This window comes from Solanum tuberosum, unplaced genomic scaffold (assembly GCF_000226075.1).
Source record: "Solanum tuberosum cultivar DM 1-3 516 R44 unplaced genomic scaffold, SolTub_3.0 scf00331, whole genome shotgun sequence".
In the NCBI taxonomy this organism is placed as follows: domain Eukaryota; kingdom Viridiplantae; phylum Streptophyta; class Magnoliopsida; order Solanales; family Solanaceae; genus Solanum; species Solanum tuberosum.
Window position 1 is genome coordinate 576465 of NW_006239253.1, and position 7439 is coordinate 583903.

General features: G+C 29.7%; 1 long non-coding RNA gene across 1 annotated transcript in view; it reads left to right on the forward strand.

The window, feature by feature from the left end:
• Positions 1-591: 591 nt before the first annotated feature.
• Positions 592-7439, forward strand: part of LOC102582920 (uncharacterized) — an 18284-nt gene continuing 11436 nt past the window's right edge. The window contains exon 1 of the long non-coding RNA XR_368365.2: positions 592-622. This is a non-coding gene — a long non-coding RNA (uncharacterized lncRNA). The remainder of the gene's footprint in view (positions 623-7439) is intronic.

Consider the following 7439-nt stretch of genomic DNA (forward strand, 5'->3'; position numbering starts at 1 on the left):
CATAATTATATATATATATATATATGTATGTATATATGTATATATCAATATATATATGAAAGGGGTGTGATTCTTCTTCTTTCTATGAATATGTGATTTCGAATGCAAAAGAGGCATAAGTCCTCTTTTTATTATGAATGTGTGATTTTCTTATTGTTAAATGTGAAAGGGGTGTGATTCCTCTATTTTAGTTAGATTTGCAAGGATTGTGATTCCACTGTTTTATTTGAACTTGCAAGGGTGTGATTCCCTTATTTTTTATTGTGAAAGATATGCGATTCTCTTATTTTATTTTAAATTTGCTAGTTAAATTTGTGATTAAGTTGAATAGCATTGGTGAAGAATTTTTGAATGGATGTTTAGTTTGTAAGATAGTGCGGAAGATATTTGAAAATGTAAGTAATGATGCTATTATAGATCGTTTTCAAAATATGAAGTCTCGTCGAGTACAATTGTAAACTGATGATATTTTTTGTGGTAATGTAATTTTTATGTATTGCTCGCTTAGTTATTGTTATTATAAATTTTTTGATATTATCTTTAAAGCAATGGTGCACCCGTTTTCTTAAAATCCTGGATTCGCCTCTGACAGCGTTGTCCAAAAATCACTAAGATTAGAGAGGTTTGTTTCTTCTTCCTTAATTCTCTTCATTTTGTTATATATTGTTCTTTGGTGGTGATGTCTTGGCCAATTTGATGTGTTGATGTGTTTGGTGTTGGCATGCTTCTTCTTTTTATCTAATAATTTATCATGTGTTCAATTACTTGCTTTTAAGTTTAGAATGGACTAATTTTTTTGGGTATAATTAAGATTAGTTCACTATAATATTTGATGACTTATTCTAACAAATTAGGTTTTGATTCGTTGTTGACAGTTTTTTAATTGTTTTATATTTGTGAAAAAAATGCTCTAAGTTTAAAATCTAAGCGGGAGCATGTACAGTTTATCATCTTAAGTAAGATGTTATTTTGCGGCTTAGATAAAAGCAATTAATAAAATGGTAAGGTTGCATTTATTAATTGTTTTTATCTAACCCGCAAAATTACAAGCTTAATTAAGATGATAGATTATTTATGCTCTCGCTAGAGCTTAAAGTTAGAGCATTTATTTCATTAATCTAACAATTAAAAATGAAAACTTAAGCTAAATTTCTTTTTTTTCATGTCACCAGTGAATCAAACCCCAATTCGTGAACTAATCCTAATTAAACCCAAATGAATTAATTCACTTTAAATTTAAAAGTAAGTAATCCACATATAATAAATTAGAAGAAATAAGCATGCCAACACCAAACAGATCAATGTATTTATGGATTAAGAGTAGGCCTGTCAAAATGAGCTCAAATATAAGTAATTCGTTCAATCTGTCCAGAATTTTATGGGTTGGGCTCAAGATAATTTGAATTGAGTTCAATCTCAACTGATTCAAGCCTTAATCCATTTTAAAAGAATCTTCAAGTGAGCCCAATTTAATTTCTAATTTCAACTTGTTTTAAGACTATTTATTTGCATTAATGTAATGAATATTCCTATATATTGAAGATATGAATTACCATCTATTTTATATATTATAAGATTTATTTATTAATTTGTAACTTTTGTTACATTTTCTTGAGTTGAAATTTAAATTTTGGTTATAAAAATTTAATAATACTATGTTAAAATTATGAGAATTTTACACAAATTATAGTGTTAAGAGATAATTACATCATATCTCTTCTCTTTTTCAAATTACAAAAATCTCTTAAATTTGGTGAAATTCGGATACATCCCAAAACGTTATGATACATCACATCACGGTTTCAGATACATCCCTCAATGTCCACATACATCGCGTCTCAATTTCGGATGCATCACTCAACGGCCCAATACATCGCATAAAGTGATGTATCCAATCGATACATCGCTTAAAGTGATGTATCAGATAATAGGAGAGAGTAGAGATTTTTGTAATTTTTTCAAATGGTAGGAAATTTTAGAGAATATGGTAAAATAAATTGTGTATTTAGGTAAAAAGATTCTTAGCGAGTCATGACTCAAGCCCATTTGATCCCATCTTATTTTAGTCCAAAGTAAACTTAGATGAGTCATGACCCAACTTGATTTGTATTTCAATCCATTTTAATATCTCCAATTCTGACCCAATCCACTTATTTATCACTCCTAATAATTAAGAGCATCAAATTTGCCAACAAATCATTACCAAAAACAATATGAAACAAAATTAAGACAAGGAAGAAGAAATCAACCTCTCTAATCTTAGTGATTTTTGGATAGCGTTGTTGATCAAAGTTCGATTATAAACCTCATTAACCCCATTACTTTTCTTCGATCGGAGCACTTGGAAGGTCGATTGGTAGTTTGAAGTGAATTTGATGCTGGTTTTGAATCTTCCACGTTGGTTTTCTATCGTATTTGTGTAAATTCTCACTCATATCTACCCATCTTCTCTAAATTTAATTATACTATCTATTGTGAACAAGAAGACCCCTAAGGAAAATGTTTTTAGTAATATCCCCGAGATTGTCTCTATATAAAATTGTATGAAGATGAGTCGTTGAATAGATTAGATGGTTTTGTTAGGATCAAATGCTTACCATTATGCCAAAAATTATAGCTGATAGCAAAGGCGCAACTTTATTTCTTAACTAAGTCCACCAAGCAAGCGTCATATTTGATCATGACTCCGACCCGGGACACCCAGCCTCTCGTGGGCCTTGCCATATGCAAGATGTTGACATTACTCAACAATCCCCCTCCCAACACCTGCCTCATGTCGAATGTTGCTCTTGGGAATCGAACACACGACCTTGGCTCTGATACCACTTGTTAGGATCAAGCGCTTACTATTATGCCAAAAGCTATATATAACTGATAGCAAAAACATAACTTTATTTCTTAACTAAGTCCACCAAGCAAGGCGTCAAGTTCGACCATGACTCCGACCCAGGTCACCCAACCTCTTGTGGGCCTTGCCATAGGCAAGACACTGATATTACTCAACAATACCCCTCCCAACACCTGCCTCATGCAGAATGTTGCTCTTGGGAATCGACCCACGACCTTGGCTCTGATACCACTTGTTAGGACCAAGCGCTTACCATTATGCCAAAAGTTATAGCTGATAGCAAATGCACAACGTTATTTCTTAACTAAGTCCACCAAGCAAGCGTCATGTTCGATCATGACTCCGATCCAGGCCACCCAGCCCCTCGTGGATCTTGCCATAGGTAGGATGTTGATAGCAAATGCACAACGTTATTTCTTAACTAAGTCCACCAAGCAAGCGTCATGTTCGATCATGACTCCGATCCGGGCCACCCAGCCCCTCGTGGGTCTTGCCATAGGTAGGATGTTGACATTACTCAATAGGGTTATTCCCAATCCTAAATTATTTATAATGCCAACTCATTTAAACTTGAACGAATTGAGCGAATTAATGAATTTGGACTTAATTTTCCACTTATAAGTCTACATATGTCTTTCTTAGTTTGTCCATCTCACCATGCTTACAAGTTACAATGGCCTTGATTCATCTTTAGAACTATGAAGAACAATAAATAAATTAGATTAAATCTGATTAATTCTTTATAGACACAACATGCTAGTACTCAAAATGTGCATGGAAATTTATAAAACGTGTAAAGGTGGTTTTGATCAATTTCAAATTTAAATTAATTAAAATAATTAAGTAGGTATTACTGGGGAAAAAACGTGAAAATGTTGACAAGACAACAACAAATAGTTAAGACTTCAAATAAATTACTCCTAGTTTGGACATACATATTTGAAGTTCAAACATTGAGAATATAAATTTCAATCGTGTATGTTTGTAGTTAAATTTTGACAAATGAAACTTCAATTGCGCTTATTTGAAGTTTAGATATAAAAAAATCTAGTATTTGTTTATACAAGCACTATGTCAAACTTTAGGCAAAATTTATAAATTCGGAAAGCGAATTTTGACAATATTTAAATTTTATTCAATAGTGACTAAACTTACAAAAAATTATACTCTACTATGCCTTAAATAGGGATCCCAAAATTAATAGATTATTTGTGTACTTACACAAATCCGTAGAGTCAAGATCATAAAATGAATACCGAACATTGAGTAAGAGCAAGTTCAAGAAAATAAAAATATTTTGGGAAAACCAAAAACAGAAAATGACTTGTTTTCATCCTACCAAACTATGAAACTAGTAAATGTATAAAGATAAATTTCTAAAAAAGTTCAAAAGAACTCTCTCAAATACTATTAATATCAACTAATGTCTTTTTCATGAATGAAAAACACTCCTATTTATAGAATAAATAAGGTGGTTGTTAGTCCCAATAAAATCCTAAAAGAACAATCTAGAGCTTAATAAATAATGAAAAAATTACTTGGCTGGGTACCTTTTAATAAATAATTACTGATTTTAGCTATACTTTTTATTTATTACCATTTATAGCAATATTATATTAAATCTGCAATATGTATTAAAACTGAATTATGTATGCAATATATATGTATTATAACTATTTTATTAAAATATATTATGCTTGTTTGATAAGAAATTGATACATTGTATTATAAATGTATTAAAATGTGTGATAAATGTATTATCCATCAATAAAACTTGTATTATAGGTGAATAACAAATTGCTCTTTGTAATATGTATTAAAACTGTATTATAAATGTATTAAAAGTGATGAAGTGTAAAAAAAAATTGTTATTGCTATAAATGGTAAATATTTTTTTAATATTATATATTTATATAAGTTTTCTAATAATAAAACCCTAGCTTAGTGGCTAAGGTAAAACTAAAATCCTAATAACTGTTGCTAAATTAAAAACTTTATGGGCTCTTTTGGTCGTGATTTTTGTGCCCTATTTAGGTTTGATTGGGCTGCTGATTTTTGCTCCACTCAAATGGTTGAAATTAACCTCCTTTTAGGCTGATTTTGAACCCCTTTTTCTCACTACTAAAAAACTGCCAAAAAGCGATGGACAAAAAAGTGACGGACTGCGTCGCTCCAAAAAGTGACGCCATTTGCCACACTATCCGTCGTTGTTTAATAAAAATAATTATTTTTAAAATTATTTTACAAAAAGTGACGGATGGCATCTCTTAGTTCGTCACTTTTTTTCACTGATTTTTGCGCTAAATATATATATAATTAATAATTATCTATTTAATATATATAGAGACGTCGTCCGTCGCTTTTTAATAAAAATAATTATTTGCAAATTAAACAAAAATCACGTTGTCCATCGTTTTTAATTTATTTTATTTTATTAATTAGTTTTTTTAAAAAGCGACGGACTGCATCTCTTAGTCCGTCGCTTTTTAGTCAAAATATCTAGTCAAACATTTTTAAAAAGCGACGGACAATGTCTCTTAGTCCGTCGCTTTTTAGTCAAAATTTTGGTCAAATATTTTTTTAAAAGCGACGGACAAAGAGACGTTATCCGTCGCTTTTTTTAAATTATGTTGAACCAAAAAGCGGGTTTTCCCCCCATTTTCCCATCTCTCTCTTCTCTCTTTTCTCCCTTCTCTCTAAAACCAAACGCCGCCGCTGCCCCACGCCGCCGTCGCCTTTCTCTCCTTGAGCATTAGTCATGTCGCTGCCTTGCCCCGTCAGCGCCGCCACCCATCGTCCCCACTGCCTCTTTTCCTTAGCTTGTTAAGGTTAGGGTTTAATTTTAGTGTTTTTCAATTCTAATAATAGTTGATTTGTTATAAATTAGTATATTGTTTTAGTTTGATGAATTGTGTTATTCAATTGTTAATTTGTATATTTGATTATTGTTAGTTAGGTAGAGAATTGGGGTATTTTTTATTTTAGGGTTTTCTTCTAAATTGGGGTTTATTTTAATATGATTGTGCATTGAGTATTAGAAGATAGAACTAACAAATAATTAGAAGTTAGAAGTTATAAAGTTAGAAGTTAGATTAGTTGCATTTTCCAACTTTGAAATTCTTGAATTTAGTATGTTTGACGGTTGAAGTTAGAAAAACGTTCAATTGTATATGAAAGTTAGAATATTTTGAAGTTAGAAAAATATTGGATAGTATATGAAAGTTGAAATTAGATTAGTTGAATTTTCCAACTTAGAAGTACTTGAATTTAGTATGTTTGAAGGCTAAAGTTAGAAAAATTGGGGATTTTTAAATATGATTGTAAACTAAGTATTAGAAGTTAGAACTAACAAATAATTAGAAGCTAGAAGTTAGAGATTAGTTGAATTTTTCAATTTGCCATTGTATTTGTGCTTATATGTATTATATTGTTGTTGAAAATTGCGTTACTTGAATTATATTCTTGAACTTGGAAATTCTTGAACTTAGAAATTCTAGAAATTAGATATGAACTTGAATTTTTGTAGGATTTTCGATTTTTAATTAAGTTGTGAACTTTAGAAATCTTGAATTATTGTAAAATTTTAGAAATTTAGGTTGTGAACTTTAGAAATCTTGAATTATTGTAAAATTTTAGAAATTTAGGTTGTGAACTTTAGAAATCTTGAATTATTGTAAAATTTTAGAAATTTAGGTTGTGAACTTTAGAAATCTTGAATTATTGTAAAATTTTAGAAATTTAGGTTGTGAACTTTAGAAATCTTGAATTATTGTAAAATTTTAGAAATTTAGGTTGTGAACTTTAGAAATCTTGAATTATTGTAAAATTTTAGAAATTTAGGTTGTGAACTTTAGAAATCTTGAATTATTGTAAAATTTTAGAAATTTAGGTTGTGAACTTTAGAAATCTTGAATTATTGTAAAATTTTAGAAATTTAGGTTGTGAACTTTAGAAATCTTGAATTATTTTAGGATTTTAGAACTTTAGGTTGTGAATTTTAGAAATCTTGAATTATTGTGGTATTTTAGAACTTTAAGTTGTGAACTTTAGAGAACTTGAATTTTTTGTAGGATTTTAGAACTTTATAAGATTGTGAACGTTAAAAATCTTGAATTATTGTAGAATTTTAGAACTTTAAGTTATGAATTTTAGAAAACTTGAATTTTTGTAGGATTTTAGAACTTTAAGTTGTGAACTTTATAGAACTTGAAATATTGTGGGATTTTAGAACTTTAGGTTGTAAACTTTAGAAATCTTGAATTATTTTAGGATTTTAGAACTTTAGGTTGTGAATAGGGGTGGCAAAATGGGTAATAAATATGGGTATCCGCTCATATTTACCTATTTTAAATGGGTTGGGTATCCAACTCATTTAAAAATGGGTAAAAATGAATAATACCCATATTACCCATTTAAAAGAGGTAGTTAAATGGATAAAATAGGTAAAAAATATGCATTTACACAAATTTAAAAAAAGGTGATAAAGGATGTGGTAGTAAGAAAGTCTTTTTTTAAAAAAAAAAATCTATAAAAAAAATGAAACTCTTTTTTACATTTTTTTTTGGGATAGGGGGTGGGGGGTGAGTTGGTA